This window comes from Mastigoproctus giganteus, chromosome 5, assembly GCF_048544385.1.
Source record: "Mastigoproctus giganteus isolate SK-2022 chromosome 5, ASM4854438v1, whole genome shotgun sequence".
Taxonomy (NCBI): domain Eukaryota; kingdom Metazoa; phylum Arthropoda; class Arachnida; order Uropygi; family Thelyphonidae; genus Mastigoproctus; species Mastigoproctus giganteus.
In genome coordinates this window covers 176,560,306-176,577,665 of record NC_143579.1, presented here as the reverse complement: position 1 = coordinate 176,577,665, position 17,360 = coordinate 176,560,306, and the positions used below count along the sequence as shown (strand labels likewise).

The 17,360-nt window shown below is 35.2% G+C and overlaps 1 protein-coding gene across 1 annotated transcript in view; it reads left to right on the top strand.

Annotated features, from left to right (window-relative positions):
- hob (bridge-like lipid transfer protein family member hobbit) overlaps nt 1-17,360 on the top strand; it is a 916,854-nt gene that overhangs the window by 740,288 nt on the left and 159,206 nt on the right. The gene's annotated exons all lie outside the window — the stretch shown is intronic.

Below are 17,360 nucleotides of genomic sequence, written 5' to 3'. Positions count from 1 at the left end.
TTCTTCTGATCCATCTGAACCCTGATAGCTACAACTTTGGATCTTGTTTTATCTGGTAAAGTTTGTTGCTAGACCACTTATGGTAATGTGCCTTGTGAATTATATGCTTTTAATCCATATAAGGAACCAGAAGGTGAGTGATATGCGCTTGAAAATTTAGCTTGCTATCTATTATCAGGCACAAAAAATCTGATGCGTTTCTAGTAGTCTCAGACTGTTGTTTAGCTGTAGTTCAGTATGGGGTGGAAAGTAAATCGCCTACAAAGGAGAGTGGTGGTAGATTTCTGTTCTGCTAGTTGATATCCATTGCTTGAGGTCCAGGATTCAATTCTGTTTATGGCAAGTTGGAGTTGACGTTCAATGATGTTCATGCTTTGCAACTGGCAGGAGATGGGGAGGCCATCCACATACAAGTAAGCCTCGGCAGTTTTGGGGATGTCTCGAATCATGTTGTTGACTTGGATTGTGAATAAAGTTGCACTGAGTATAAATCCTGTTGTATTCTGTCCTGAATATGGGGTATAAGCAAGATACTTTGATAGCAGACCTGAAAAGAGTGTAGGCAAAGAAAATTCTGAAATATCTGAGGTGTATAACCCCTTTGTCCTAGATGGTAAAGGTCCATAATAACATCATCTCTCTAGGTAGGGTAAATGCCTTTTCAATATGATTCGATGCTGTTTCATGACAAAGCCATTGTGAATATTTGATTCAGCTTTGAGGAGTACATCAAGAGCAAATCTGTTCTTATGAAAGCCATACTGATGATCTGATAAAAGATTCTCTGATTCTAAGATTCCTGTAAGCCTCGTATATACCATTCTCTCAAAAAATTTTCCCATGCAGCTTGTAAGAGATATTGTTCTATAATTTTAAACCAAGGAAGGGTCTTTGCCTGGTTTTAGTATGGCAAGAATGAAAGAATGGTGCCTCGAAAGAGGATAAAATTTTTCTGAGATCTCTTTATAGAAAACCAGCAGAGTACATAAGTCCTCTTCAAGTAATTGTTTTAGCATAATGCACTGAATGTCATCTGGGCCGGCAGCACTACTTGAAAATTTATTTAAAGATTCCTTAAGTTCTGTTGAGTTAAATTAAATAGTTTGTTGTATAGAAGTGAGGAACGTGTGAAATTAATTTTGTGATATTCTGCATCTGTCTTGATGTGCTGAAAGGTGACAGAGTAAGAAGTGCAAGCAGGTTTTGTAGAGAATGATTCTTTAGCATTAGTTGAGGCATATGATGCAAGAAAGCAAAACAAACTTATACAGCATCAGCCAAAAAAAAAAAAAAAAAAACCTTCCTATTTCACCCATCCAGTCACTCAAAATGTTTGTCTAGTTCTGCTTTAAATTTATTTAAGCTATCAACTTCCACAACAACAGATGGAAGTCTGTTCCAGCAATCAACTACCCGGTGGCTAAAGGCAAATTTCTGCACATCTATTCTACAACTGTCATTCCTCAATTTGAATCTATGCCCCCTCAGGTTCTTAGTCCGAGCAAGCAAAAGTATCCTGTCATGTCAGCCTGCTCAAACCATTCAAGGCCTTATATACCTCAATCAGATCACCTCGCAGGTGCCTAGTCTCCAGATGCTGCAACTTGCAGAACTTAAGCCTTTCTTCATAAGTGCACCCCTTTGTTCCTCTCACCAGTCTTGTTACCCTTCTCTGTAGTCGTTCTAACAACTCTGCATCCTTCCTAAAATTAGGCCTCCAGACCTGTATGCTACAAGGCCACACCACAAGGTGTGGCCTTGCCTTATACCAAGGGTTAATCACCTCCCTGTCTCTGCTAGCAAAATTCCTATATAACATTGATATAAATATCATAAATGTAAAAGTATATGATATTCTGTTAAGGCATTGCCAATTTTTTTAGGTGTAGACAGATATATCCCATTCCAGCAGAGTATTGGAGAGAATGGTCAAAAGAATTTTCCATTTAGCACTTGTATTCTTCTCCAGATGAACTGGGGGTCAGAGTCTTTGGTGATAGTGAGCATATATGATTCAGGAGTCACGTTTGGCTTTTTGCCTAATCTGCCTTGATTTGGCTTTAATTTTATATCCGATTAGATTACTGGTGGTAGAAAACTTGCAAAATTGTTCCAAGCACAGTTTTTCTCATGTTCTGCATCAGAGCAATCTGTATTCCACCAGTTGTTTTGGTGGGAGTACTTATGAGGTCATGATTTCGGAATGGAACCTTTAGCTGCAGTTAGTATCTGATTGGTAATGGAAGTAGTTACATTGTCAGTGGGTCATTGAACATAACTCCTACCTAACTGTAACTGTGTATAGTAGCTGTCCCAGTTTGCCTTGTTGAACTTCCAAGTGGATCGTTGCTCGAGAGGTGGAGTTACCTCTTGTTCATTTTTGTAGTGAACAAATGATTGGAAAGTGATTGCTGTTTAGAGGATTGTTTATCACTGATCATCTCATACTTGGAAAAATTGATGGTGAACACACTGTCTATTGCAAGGGTAGATCCTGTAGGTAGGTGAATATAAGTGGGAGATCCAGTTTAATATGATTAGGTTGTTATTTTCATGAAAGTTTCGATCAAATTGCCCCTTGTGTTCATCATAGGTGATGCCCATAATGGATAGTGGCCATTGAAATCACCACAAAGATGGTTTGGAGATGGGAGTTGTATAATAAGATTCTCAAGTAATGTATTGGAAAATGGTTGAGAAGGTGGAATATAAAAAGAAAAGGAAAGCAACGAGTTGGATCAGAAAATTAAAATAATAAGGATGTATGAAAATGGTGAAACATTAACAAGTATCATGCAGAATTCAGATTTGTCAGTGGCAACGGTGAACACAATTATAAAGCAGAACGACAGAATACCAGAAGCGGTGAAGCGATCGGCACCAATGAAGTCAACTATAATAACTAAATTTTTATAGTTTTTACAGTACAATAAATGTGTTTTTTCTTCCTTTTATGTTTTCTTTTCTTATCTGCCACTCTGGCTAATTCACCGCTGTTCTCAGATAAAGTTTTTAATTGAACTAATTAAAAATATATAACTATTTTTCTTCATTCTTCTGAGGATGTTATGGGGATTTTGTAATTTTGGCATATCAGGGATATAGTAGCAATATTTTATTATTCATTCCCGAGTTACATGAAACTTGACTTACATAAGAAGTTCTGGGACGTATGTCGCGGACCTACTGTATTTTTGAATTAATGGGAAATCGATTATCCAGGAATTTTTTTTTTTTTGCCATCCATCCCGGAAAATCAAGAGTCTACTGTATATGATATCAAAATTATTTTTTGCATCCATTTCCTTTGTGACCACATCGTAATATCCAATCATATTGGTCAGACAAGACTTCCCCTTAACAAACCCATGCTATATCTGAACTATTACTGAATTCTTGTCTAGGTGATCCTGAATTACTTCTTTAACCAATGACTCCATTATATTCCCCATAACAGAAGTTAAACTAACAGGTCTATAATTATTTGTGTCATCCTCTGTCTTTGTGAATTAGGTATACATTTGCACATCTCCAGTCCATGGGGACCTTCCTTGAATATATTTACATATATTTACAGTGGAATGAATAAAGAAGTACGTGCAAAATCAGGAATAATGTTATTTATCCATAAATCTCTTCAAAATAATATTTTGTACTCTAAATATTGGAATGACAGAATCCTAGAAGTAAGGCTGAAAATAAGTAGAGGATATCTCACAATTATTGGCTGCTATGGCCCTGAGGAAGGTGAAGTAGAAGACAACGATCAGTTTTATTTACAGTTACAAAGGATCAAATATAAGGTTAATTCTAATGACTATCTTCTTATAATGGGTGATATGAATTCCCAAGTGGGTAATACACCACATGGAGCTAATATAGGGAGAAATGGAGAATCAATTTGTAATAAAAATGGGAATAGATTAAGAGATTTTGTTATTGGTAATGAATTAAAAATTATAATTACATTTTTTAAACATAAAGAAGTCACACGTTTACGTGGGATACTAGGAATCTTAGAAGTGTAATAGATTATATTATTGGCAAAAGGAAAATGGCAATGATTACAGATGCCAGGGTATATAAAAAATATTCTCATTACAATAGCAAATGAATGTTTGGAAACTAAAGGCAAATGGAAAAGAAAAACAGGAATTGGGAACTGGGATAATGATATTAAAATCATTATACAGGAAAAGAAAGAACCCTGTAAAAAATGGGTAAACAGCAAAACAATAGGAGCAGAAATTGAATATAAAAGAAAAAGAGCAATAGCTAGAAAGGCATGTAGAAAGAAAAATAGAGATGTGGGACCATTTTATATCAAAAATGGAAAGGGGTATATCAGTGAAAAGACCCAATTTTTATAAAATCATAAAAAATATGAATAAGGACATTAAAGAAGATACCAATCTTCAAATAATTAAAAAAGAAACCTGGTCAGACTACTTCCAAAATTTATGGACAGAAATTAATACTAACTTGTATAATATATCATCAAATGAAAATACGAATAGGGATGATATATCTTTACGAGAATTTAATGATGCTTTGAATTACAGTAAATGTGAAAAGTCTCCAATGACTTTTCATATTAACATAGACAATATTAACATAGAATTAATAAAATATGCTGGTAATAATTTCCATAGATGCCTATTAAGATTCTATAATTTAATTTGGAACCAAGGAACAAGTCCTTCAAGCTGGAAAAATGCCCTTGTCATCCCTATATTAAAAAAAGGTGACAAATCTTGTTGTGAGAATTACAGAAGAATAAGCCTTCTAAATGTTGGATATAAATTATATGCACAGTTATTGTCAGCAAAATTACAGAAATATGTATTTATCCTGATATATATGAAGAACAGAATGGATTTAGGAAGGGAAGATTCTGTATTGATCCAGCTTTTACATTAAAAATTTTAATAGAGAAAAATAAGAGAATATAATATTTGACAATACGAAATTTTTAGAAATCTTCAAGTACCGTGTTAATGGACTAGAAAGGAATAGCGAAAGCTTAAAAAGCGGTACTCACCTTGAAATTAATCTGCGATGGTTTACTTAGGAAGCGTGGTTAATGTTTAAGTTGAATTGTTGAATTGAAAATTAAAAGGGAGGGAAGTAGATAAAAGTTGACTGAGTTAAATAGGCGCAAGGAAATAGAAGTGTACACATCCAATCCTTGGTTGTCATCGAAATAAAGAGAAGAAGGAATGATTAAAAACTATGTAAGTGAATCCGATGAAGCCAATAGTCTTTACGAGGACTTTCGTTAGTTAGAGAACGTCTTCAGTTGGCAATGTGTGGGGAGAGAACGCGCGTGATATTTTAAGAATAAAAAATTATACTCTCGTGATGCCTTTTTTGACATGTGGGAACTTTAATCTCGAGAGGTTCCAAATTGGGGAAAGATTGAAGGGGAGTTTAGAATTTAGAATTTTGAGGTTAGAGTGGTGCTTGTACCATTCAATAACTAGGGCTTCATATTGGAGTATTCTGTAACTGGATTTTAGTTTAATGATTGAAATGGCAGAGTCGATGAGCGGGTTGTGGTTGTGAGTCTGGGCATGAGTTGTAAGTTCTGTGACAGATTGGTTGGACATGAGACTATGAAAATGGTAGTATGCACGGGTATTGGATGTTTTTGATGAGCCAAATTTAGTTATTTCGATGACAACCAAGGATTGGATGTGTACACTTCTATTTCCTTGCGCCTATTTAACTCAGTCAACTTTTATCTACTTCCCTCCCTTTTAATTTTCAATTCAACAATTCAACTTAAACATTAACCACGCTTCCTAAGTAAACCATCGCAGATTAATTTCAAGGTGAGTACCGCTTTTTAAGCTTTCGCTATTCCTTTCTAGAGAATATAATATTGAAACACATTTTGCATTTATTGATTTCAGGAAAGCTTTCCATATGGTTTCTAGAGGAAGATCATGGGAAATTTTAAAATAATTAAATATCCCCAATCAATTATTAAATGCTATAATGGATGTCTATTATAATAACAGAATTGCAATAAAGACTAACTCTGGTATAACTGAATGGAAATCAATCAATCGAGGAGTCCGTCAAGGATGCCCAATGTCACCGTCTCTGTTTAATATTTATATAAATACAGTAGTTAAGGATGGAAGAATACTATCAATTGTGGTTTTAAAATTGATTGAGCAACTAAATTAAATTATTTGTGGATGATCAAATAATGATAGCTCAGAATGAAGATGAACTTCAGAAATCAATTTTTATCTGAAACAATATGGCTAAAACCTTTAAAATAGAAAATTTCTAAGGAAAAGACTAAAGTTATGGCATTTAAAGGTAATTATCCAATCAGAAGTAAAATAGTAATAGAAAATATTATCCTGGAACAAGTAAATTCATTCAAGTTTCTTAGATGTTATCTTTCTTATGTCGTAGAAAAAGATATAGAATTAAAACTTTCCAATTTTCTAAAAGTTACAGGTTTAATTGACAGTATCCTAAAACTGAATCAAGTCCAAAAGCATACAAGGATAAAAACTTAAGGTGATAGCAAAACCCACTTTACTCTATGGAAGTGAAACTTGGACAATTAAATCAAAAGATGACAAAAGGATTGAAAGTGCTGAAACGAAATTTATTCGCCGAACCAGTGGCTATAGATTATTGGACAAGAAGAAAAGTTCTGAGATGCATAAAGAATTAAGTATTGATCCAATAATAGATAGAATCTACAAATACAGAGGAAAATGGACTAATCATTTGGATAGGATGCATCCAGCAAGATTTCCAAAGAAGGTAATGAAATATTGACCAGTTGGAAGGAGAGATCCAGGACATCCGAAGGAAGATGGACTGAGACCGGAACAGGCCATCTGGCCTAAATCCTTGAAAGGATGATGGTGATGAGTCTGGTTTAGTGGTTGCCATCTTTTGGTGCATTAACATATATGTATAAAACAAATGAACAGACTTAGCGAAGATGAAAAAGATTTTGAAGCCATCCAAAATTTCATTAAAATTGGATTAATAGAAATCGAATAGTTATTATTTCTTTGTCCATCCTCACATAATAACTTGACTTGCAGTGGATGAATTTTCATATATAGGCCTTTTAGAAATCTGTGTCATGTGCCGTTCAAAATTTCATTAAAGTCGGATCAATCGAACAATTGTTATTTATTTTCTCTCCATCCACAATGAATGTCTTCCAGTAAATGGATTTTCATAAAATTTTATGTTTTACATTTGTTTTGCCTTTCCAAATTTAATTAAAATCTGACCAGTTAAAATCCAGAAATTATTATTTGGTTTTTTCGTACATATCACATATGCTATCTTATATATATCATATATAAACTACTGGTTATTATGCTTGTCACTGTGCACTTTTTGGAGGGATGAATGGGCAATATGGCAGATGCACAGAAATGAAATATTTTTGGCTTTCACATAAATTGTACACTTTTTACTCATTTTTGATTTTGTTATAAATCATGAATTATTACTGTTTGCTAATGCACCTGAGATGTGTTGCACTATGTACATTAACTGACTTGTTTATATGAACTAATGGGTATTGTGCTTCTCGCTATGCACTTTTTGGAGGGATGAATGGGCAATATGGCAGATGCACAGAAACGAAATTTGGATTTCGCCTAAATGGTGCACTTTTTACTCATTTTTGATTTTGTTATAAATCATGAATTATTACTGTTTGCTAATGCACCTGAGATGTGTTTCACCTTGTACATTAACTGACTTGTTTATTTCTAGTCTGTTAATTGGCAGCCTGTGTCTTGTTTATTTTTTACCATGTTAAATTCTCTCTCTCTCTGGTTCCCATGTGTATAATAAAATCATCCAACTTCATTAGTATTAGCAGGTTTACTGGTAGCCTCAAATCTAAAAACTCTTCAAAAATGAATATTATTATTATTGCTCTTATATTATTTCTCTCTAATTGGGGGTTCCACCTCATGACACGTATTGCTACCAAGTACACAGGGTGCTTGTTGTTATGTCTGGTGTTATTGTTAGTCGAGGAAGTCTCTGATTATCCTACAGGTGTTCAAGATTGCGACTTTCTGGAGTTCCTTTTAGGTGTTTGCTGTGAGACCTATTGCTGCTAGGCTGTTATGTAGGGTCTTTGGCACTATACCTGTGGTTAACACGATCAGGATGGTCGTAACTTGTTGCATATGCCACATCTCTTTGATCTCCTGTCTTAGGGTCGTGTATTTCCTGATTTTTTCCCCATGGGTTTTCTGCAGGTTGCCAGTGTTGGGTGCCACTATGTCAATCAGATAGATATCCTTTCCCTTCTTGTCCAGGCGCCTCCGTAGCCAGGTGGGCAGGAGCAGCAGTGCGTAGCACACGCTTCTTGATTAGACCGGGTTCGAGGCCGTGAGCCGCCAAATACGGAGGATGCGGAAAGGTCAGGGAATGATCACCACATATCCCCGGAGCAATATGACTTAGTTGTTAATGCTCCTAAAAACCAAATAACAACAACAACAACCTTCTTGTCCACAAGGGTTATTGATTGTGCAGTCGGATATGAAGTTTTCTGAGCAGTGCAAAAAGAACGCAAGAGTTGCTCATGATGTCTTGTCAATGATATACAGAAATTTTGCTAGCAAGGATAAGGGGGTGATTGTCCCCTTGTCAGGCCACACCTTAAGTACTGTATACAGGTCTGGGGGCCTCGTTTTAGGAAAAATGTAGAGCTGCTGGAACGAGTACAGAGAATGGCAATGAGATTGGTGAGAGGAACAAAGAGTTGGTGTTACCAAGAAAAGCTTAAGTTCTGCAAATTACATCTTCTGGGGGGCTAGGCACCTGCGAGGTAATCTAATTGAGGTGTATAAGGCCTTGAATGGATTGAGCAAGTTCAATGCTAATGGAATTCTTCCTCTTGCTCAGCTTACTCACCTGAGAGGGCATTAATTCAAATTGAGGAAACACAATTGTAGAATAGATGTGTGGAAATTCGCCTTTAGCCAGTGGGTGTTGATAGTTGGTACAAACTTCCATCTATTGTAGTGGAGGTCAGCAACTTAAATAAGTTTGCCTTAAATAGGACAAACATTTGGAGTGAATGGATTAGTGAAGTGGGACTTGTGTTTTTTTTTTGTTGTCTGATGCTATATAAGCTTGCTTTCCTCTATCATATGCCCGACTGATGCTAATGCCAAACAAATAATTTCCTGCTGAAAAGTTGGTAATGTGATAAAAGTTCATCCTCAGAACATGTTATGTGTTGTTCTTTCTGCTGAAGATGAACAATTTTATAAATATGGCAACAGCTATTGAATTCTTCCTCAGCTGATCAAAATAAAGTTATTTACTGTTTTGCCAAAAAAATCTTGTTTCCATTGATGAAGTATCAAATATAGAAAAATCACTTCACAAAACAGAAAATTTGCATTCACTTTCAAGATTGGTTACAAAAGATGCATATGCAAGATTTACAAACTTCTTACTTATAGTAATAAGTAAGAAGTTTGTGTGCTTTAAGTGGAAAACTTCAAAGGTTCTCAGGGCTACTCAAAAAACCTTTCAAATAATAAATACTTTGTACAGTCAGTCCTCGTATAGCACGATAGTTGTGTTCCTAGAAACTCTCGTGCAATGCAAAATCGTGCAATATAAACAACAGGCCCTATGGGAAAAATAGGGTTAGGTGCTGACCACCGAAGATTGAACACACATTGGTAACCAAAACATTACCAAACACAATAAATAATCGTAATAAAATACTTATGTATTTTATAACGATTAAAATACGTAATAAAAAATATTATAATTTTTTATAATATTTTTATTATTATTATATTTTATTATAATATAATAAATAATAAAAAGTATGTATTTTTTACGAATAAAATACTTATTTTATTACGACTATTACGTAATAAAATATTGCTAATGCTTTTGCTTCTATCGTAAGCAAACTTGTTTTTTGTTTGATTTTCTATCCAAACAGATGACAGCTGTTCCATCTCTTCCAATTCTTTGTGTCTTAATCTAATGGTTTTTAATTACACTTTGAGTTGTTCCTGCTATGAATATTGTTTTTATTTTCTCTGCATTCTTTGTAATTCTCGGCGTTGCCTCATTTAGGTCTGTAGCACGTGCAATATCACATGGTCTTTCATTTCGCTCAAAGCGTTTCACAATTTCATATTTTTTCTCTATCGACAGAGGCAGACTGGCCATAAGCCTTGCCAGGGAAACCCCGGTGGGCCAGAGTGATTTTGGCCATAAACCATAGTATGAGGCCACTATAAATTCCCGGGTAAGAATTTTTGACCCAGTCCACCTCTGTTTATCGATATTGCTTTTCTTTTACTCTCTGAATCTGCAGTGTCTTCACCAGGACGCTTCCTTTTCACACCTTTTAAGTATTTTACTAATTTTTAGGGAATAAAGCACAATTACAAAATGAGGAGGCACGCTTGATACACATAAACAAAGCTGCGCACATGTAGCAATTGGATAAACAACACCGTAAAGGCAGAGATACACTATTAACACCTCACATTTTACTAAAGCACTTTCTGGGGGTTACTACCATAAAACAATTTCCAGTTGTGTTTCTGCTAGTAGAATCTGTTATAAACTGGTAGTAAACTCAATCTAATTGCATTTGCGATTATACCGATAGCTGGAATTGTGTGGGTTTTTACGTTATTATGATGAAATGTGTTCCCCCCTTCACTGATATAAAAAAACATAAATACATTTTCAGAATCTTCTCTTCATTCCTATCGTGTTGTGTTCGGTTGGGGGTGATTCTGCCATTTCTTGTAAACACAAAGGCGAATCATGCAAAAGTGAATTCGGTTCGTGTTATATAAGATATCGTTCCCCTATTTATAAATCGTGTATGATCGAATTCGTGTTGTGTAAACACGTGTTATATATGAGGACTGACTGTACTTTGAAATACGGCAATGTATTTGAAAGCAGTCTTTTGAAATTGAAACATTCTTTCATTCTTTATGTTTTTCTTTCTTTTTTTTAAACAAAACTGTGACAATTATTTGAAAAATAAATATTTAGAGAAAACCCAATAGCTATATTCTATAACATTTTGGTACAATTTACAGAAGTGCCTCAAGTTTCTATGTAGTGATGTACAAATTAGGTTTGTACATTTACACAATTTCACATTGTAGCATCAATGAATGCATCAATTTCACATTGTAGAGCCACCACACCACTAGATGCCCAGTTTTGCCCCATGTACCTTAAATAAAAAGCACTGCTCTAGTGTGGTATATTGCTATTTAAAATGCTTGCCATTACCCAGACCATTGTTTCGGTCCTGATTAGGAGTCTTGTGGTGAGTAAGAAGGTACTTTAAAATGTGATGACCCAGTGATTAGAAATATCCACAGTGCTTAAGATATTAATGTCATAAGTTTCAAAATCAAATAAATATTTAAGGAAGAAATCTCAAGCTGACAGTCATGCAATATTTTAATACACTATATAGTATGAACCAGAGCTGTAATGCTCAATATGTTCTACATTGATATCAATATTTATAAAATAATAAGAGAAGTTTACCTCAGTATAGTACGAAGAACACTTGCGTATGATGCTCTCCAGAAATTAAAACAAAAAAATCGAAAAACTTACATTAGAGTAACAAATAATTTAAAAAATAATTAAAAATCAATTTAACACAATTAAAAATAAGAAAATTAATTAAAAGAATTTAACGAAAAAAATTTCCAAATGATTTTCCTTCCTGAAGCTGACAACGCTTTTCGGCCGTATGTCATGATCACAGGAATGAAAATTGCCGAATAGCAATGAGTATGAACTTAAATAGGGATTATTTGTCCTCGCGCTTGTAAGTAAAAGCCCACGAATCAGAGATGAGATATAGCCGACGGACATTAACAGAATTTTCGTGTAATTTAATTTCTACAGTTTCTGCAATTAATAGTCGCATATAATACATTGGATACTAAGTGTTTTGGCTTTAAATAAAGCCTTTATTTAGTCGTTAAATAAAAAAGTATGTTTTTCGTTAACGGTGTGAAAGGCTAATTCTGACACTGCTGAATGAGAAGCACAATCTGAGGCTACCAGGGTTCGACACGTTTTCCTTTGGATATTCATGTTAATCAACATGCGGCCTTAGTTCGTGCTTCTCGTTCAGTAGTGTCAGAATTAGCCTTTCACACCGTTAACGAAAAACATACTTTTTTATTTAACGAGGCCAAAATACTTAGTGTCCAACGTAATTATACGCGACTATTAATTGCAGAAACTGTAGAAATTAAATTACATGAAAATTCTGTTAATGTCCATCGGCTATATCTCATCTCCGATTCTTGGGTTTTTACGTGCATGCGCGAAGACAAATAATCCCTATTTAAATTTCATACTCACTCCTATTCGGTAATTTTCATTCCTGTGATCACGACATACAGTCGAAAAGCATTGTCAGCTTCAGGAAGGAAAATTGTTTTGCAATATTTTTCGTTGAATTGTTTTAATTAATTTTCTTATTTTTAATTGCATTAAATTGATTTTTAATTATTTTTTAAATTATTTGTTACTCTAATGTAAGTTTTATGTTTTAATTTCTGGAGAGTATCATACGGAAGTGTGCTACATACCACATTGAGGTAAACTTCTCTTATTATTTTACAAATTTTAATACACTACAAAATATCGGTGTAAAGGCATCGATTTAATTGTATCTCATATTGTAACTATCTTCACAATGAGTTACCATGTATTGCACTACCTCGAATAAGTAACACTTCACTAATAGAGAAGACTAGTTACTTATTCTCAGTGAGTACCGCCACCCATACGGTACCATTTCAAGGCTTATTGGCCTATCCTCTGTGGGTGGGCAGGTACCCTGGTGTTGCAATCACCCAGTTGTGAAGTTGTTTCCACAATATGAGAGATGCCAAAAGGTGTGTAAGATAATACTTAAATAAGATATAAATGCTCAAGGGAAATAACTTCACAACTGAGCTGGCATGATTTACACTACTTTACATTATTATGTAATTTTTCATTATGAGTACACACTGATATTTTATAGTGTATTTTAAACTCTTAATATGTTATGCCTTCAACATTTATATTTTATTTAAATAATATTATAATACAAACCTGAGAAACCTGAGACACTACGTACAAACTTGAGACTTTTGTCTCCGATTTGTGCACGGTGTTGTAATAAAGTTCCAGACTGGTGCTGAATAAATGGAAGAGGTATGTTGTAGTTCAAACATCCCCCACCAGATGGTGGCTCAAAAATTGTCCAGTAGGCTGACAGGTTGCAAATAACAATGACTTTGTCAGTTGCATTAACATTTTGTGCCACAGGTTTGCAATGAAGCAATAAATGAATACCAAATTTTGCTTTAAACTGGGAAATTCAAACAGAAAGTATGAAATGTTATAAATTGTTTATGGTGATGAAATATTAAATCTCACTTATGTGTCTGAATGGTACAAGCAGTTCAGAGATGGGCATAAGTATGTTAGTGATGACCTAAGAAGTGGGCATCTGTCAACCTCTTGAAACTAGGACAGAACTGCAAAACTTCAGGAAATTGTAGCAAGAGATTGTCATTTAACCCTCAGAATGTGGCTGATGAGTTGGATATGAATAAGGAAAGGAGACAGTTTGTCAAATTCTGCATAAAGATCTAGGGAAAAGGAAGGTCTGAAAATTTGTGCCATATGGCCTCATAGTTCAGCAGAAGCAATGAAGAGTGTCATGCAAAGACTTCATCCAGACTTGTTAAGTTTGATTGTATTTTAATTGGAGATGAGGGTTAAGTGTCTCAGTATGACCCAGAGATGAAGCATCGGTGTATGCGTGGACATCAAAATCATCACCAAAGCCCAAAAACTTTTGTTTATATAAGACCAGGTTTAGGCCTAAATGGTTGTCAAATGAACTAATGAGACTTGTGGCAGAGAAGAAATATGCATGGGATGCATATAAATTATCAAGCGACACAGAAGCGTATGGCAGATATAAGCTAGTCTGTAATCAAGTCACAAAAGAGATTATGCAAGCGAAGGCAGATTACGAGAAATCTTTGGCAAAGGATACTAAGAAAAACAAGGATTTCTTTACTTATATAAACTCTGAAAATGAAAAAGACCTGGGAATAATTGTGCAGTCAAATATGAAATTTTCTGAGCAATGCAGATAGGCTGCAAGAGCAGGCCATGGGGTTTTGTCAATGATATACAGGAATTTTGCTAGCCTTGAGTACTTCATACAGAAGTTCTGCAAATTGCAGCGGCTGGAGACTAAGCACCTGTGAGGTGATCTGATTGAGGTGTATAAGGCCTTGAATGGGTTGAGCACACTGAATTCTGATGGGATTCTTCCACTTGCTCAGATTACAAACCTAAGGGGGCATAAATTCAAATTGAGGAAAGACAGTTGTAGAATAGATGTGCAGAAATTTGTCTTTAGCAGTGGGTGGTTAATTGTTGGAACAAACTTCCATCCGTCGTGGAAGTTGATAGCTTAAATAAATTCAAGGAGAAACTGAACAAACATTTAGAGGGAATGGTTGTGTGAATTTTTTTTTTTTTTTTTGGCTGATGCTACATAAGCAAGTAATATGCTTACTATTACTATTCAAGATGCTGCTGATCGTGTTTTTCATCAAACAGGGTGTGATTCATAAGGAATTTGTACCTGAAGTGGCGTGAATCAATGCTGCATTCTACATAGGTGCTTCAAAGACTATTGAAGTGCATTGCCCAGGTGAAGCCACAATGTCAAGAGAAAGGCAGCTGGTTCTTGTTGCATGACAATGCCCCCACATATTCTTGTTATGACGACATTTGTAATGAAATATGGCATTGTACAGCTCAACCATGCACCCTACTCTCCTGATCTAGCACCAACAGACTTCTTTCCCAAGATCAACACTGCCCTCAAAGAAAAGAGATTTCAGGATGGTGAGGACAAAAACATAACTGCCAAACTGAACCTTATCTCTTTGGATGCCTTTGCCTCTTTTCAGAAACTTTTAGAATGGTGTAATAAGTGCATACATTAAAAATAAGTTGCTAATGGCACCCAAAGCTGCAATTCAACAAACTGCTTATAGACATCATAGGCACTTTGCTTTCTGGTGGAACAATAAATGTAGGAAATATAAAAAAGGAGATGCATAAGGCCTTAAGTATGTTCTGCATGTTTCCATCCCTAAAAATCTTATTAATTATAAAAAAGCTAGAGCAAAAGCCCAACATATTTGACACAAGAGCAAAAAATGATCCTAGTGTATTTTGATTCTGTCAACAATAAAAATATAGATAATTCGGAATAAATTCAGATAACTTTTTGACAAATACCTTGTCATACCTCTTTGACTAATAAAATAGCATGGGCAAGACATAATTCCAGATGCAATTGCAAACTCCCCAGGAAAAAAAATTTTATATGTTCATTAACTCCATCTCATATCTACAAACTTTCCTAAAGTCTAAATCATTGGCTGTAAATATTAACTCAATTTTTCTACAACGCAGCATCTTCCATACAATTTGCCTTTCACCATGGACAAGTTATAAAGTGTTCTAACAAACTCAAAAAAAAAAAAAAAATAAGCAGCAGGCCCAGACAGAAAACATTATCAAAAGATTCTACAACTCAGTGAGAATAGGGCTTTAAAAACATTTGCTACAAACTGCCTTAATTAATTGGCTTTAAAAATGTTAAGTAAACTAAATGCCAGTATCATCTTTGCTCTTTTTTTCAACGACACTTACGGGAACATAAATTGAAAAAGGATTGTTGTAGAATTGAAAAAGGATGGATGCAGAAAAATTCCTCCCAACATTGTGGAAGTAATTACTTTGAATTTGAAGAGAGTTTGGACAAATAATTAGAAGGAATGGGCCATGTTAATGAAATGCTACACAAGCATGTAAAGTGCTGTGAGTAACACTCAACATCTTACATGCTGGAATGTAGTAGTAGTGGCATGTGATGCAAGAAAGCAAGTGTATGAGCTTATGCCGCATCAGCCAAAAAAAAAAAAAAAAAACTCACACCATTCCCTCCAAATTCCTGTCCAGTTCCTCCTTAAATTTATTCAACCTATCAACTTCCACAACGAAGTTTGTTCCAGCAATTAACCACCCGCTGGTAAAGGCAAATTTCCGCACATCTATTCTACATCTGTCCTTTCTTAATTTGAATTTATGCCCCCTTAGGTTCGTAATCTGAACAAGTGGAAGGATCCCATCAGAATTCAGCGTGCTCAACCCATTCAAGGCCTTATAGACCTCAATCAGATCACCGCACAGGTGCCTAGTCTCCAGCCACTGCAATTTGCAGAATGTAAGCCTCTCTCTTTGTAAGAGGATCCCTTCATTCCCCTCACCAATCTTGTTGCCCTTCTCTGTACACGCTGAAGTAAATCTACATCCTTCCTAAAATGAGGCCTCCAGACATGTACGCAGTACCATTGCCTTATACAGAGGGACAATCACCTCCTTTTCCCTGCCAGCAAAATTCCTATATATCATTGACAAAACCCCATGACCTGCCCTGGACAATGCAGCCTGTCTGCATTGCTCAGAAAACTTCATATCTGACTGCACAATTACTCCCAGGTCTTTTTAATTTTCTACCACCTTAAGTGTAGTACCACACAGTTGGTACATTTCTCTGGGGTTACTTCTACCCATATGCAGTACTTTGCATTTGTCAAAGTTAAACTTCAGTTGCCACTTCTTAGCCCATCTGCCCAAATTATATAGATCCTGTTGCAGTAGCACACTGCCATTACTGTCATTAACAACCCTGCCAACCTTGTATCATCTGCAAACTTCGACATTAAGCCTGATATACCTTCATCAATATCATTGATAAATATATAAAAACAACAGTGGACCCAACACCGAACCCTGTGGGACTCCACTAATAACATTAGTCAACGAAGAGTAGCAGCCATTGATTACCACCCTCTGTCTTCTCCCACTTAACCATCCTTTTATCCATTGTAGCAACTTACCCTTAATACCATTCTGCTTCAATTTGTACAATAGTCTTCCATGCGCAACAGTGTCAGATGTAACCAGTGTATTTCTGTGTGGTAGTTTAGACAATCATTTTTAATGTCTCATTGGATGGCATTTGTTTCAACATGTATGGATAGAATGCTGCATGTAGTGTTCTGCCCATTCACACTCACCAATACTTTTTGAAACTAGATGAGTGGTCGACACTATTTCTCAATTGAGCAGCTGAATATTGTGTCAACTATTTATTTGATACTGAAAAATTTATTAAGTAAAGTGAAATTTTTTTTTATTTGTCTTTTCTGTATGCTATTTATTTT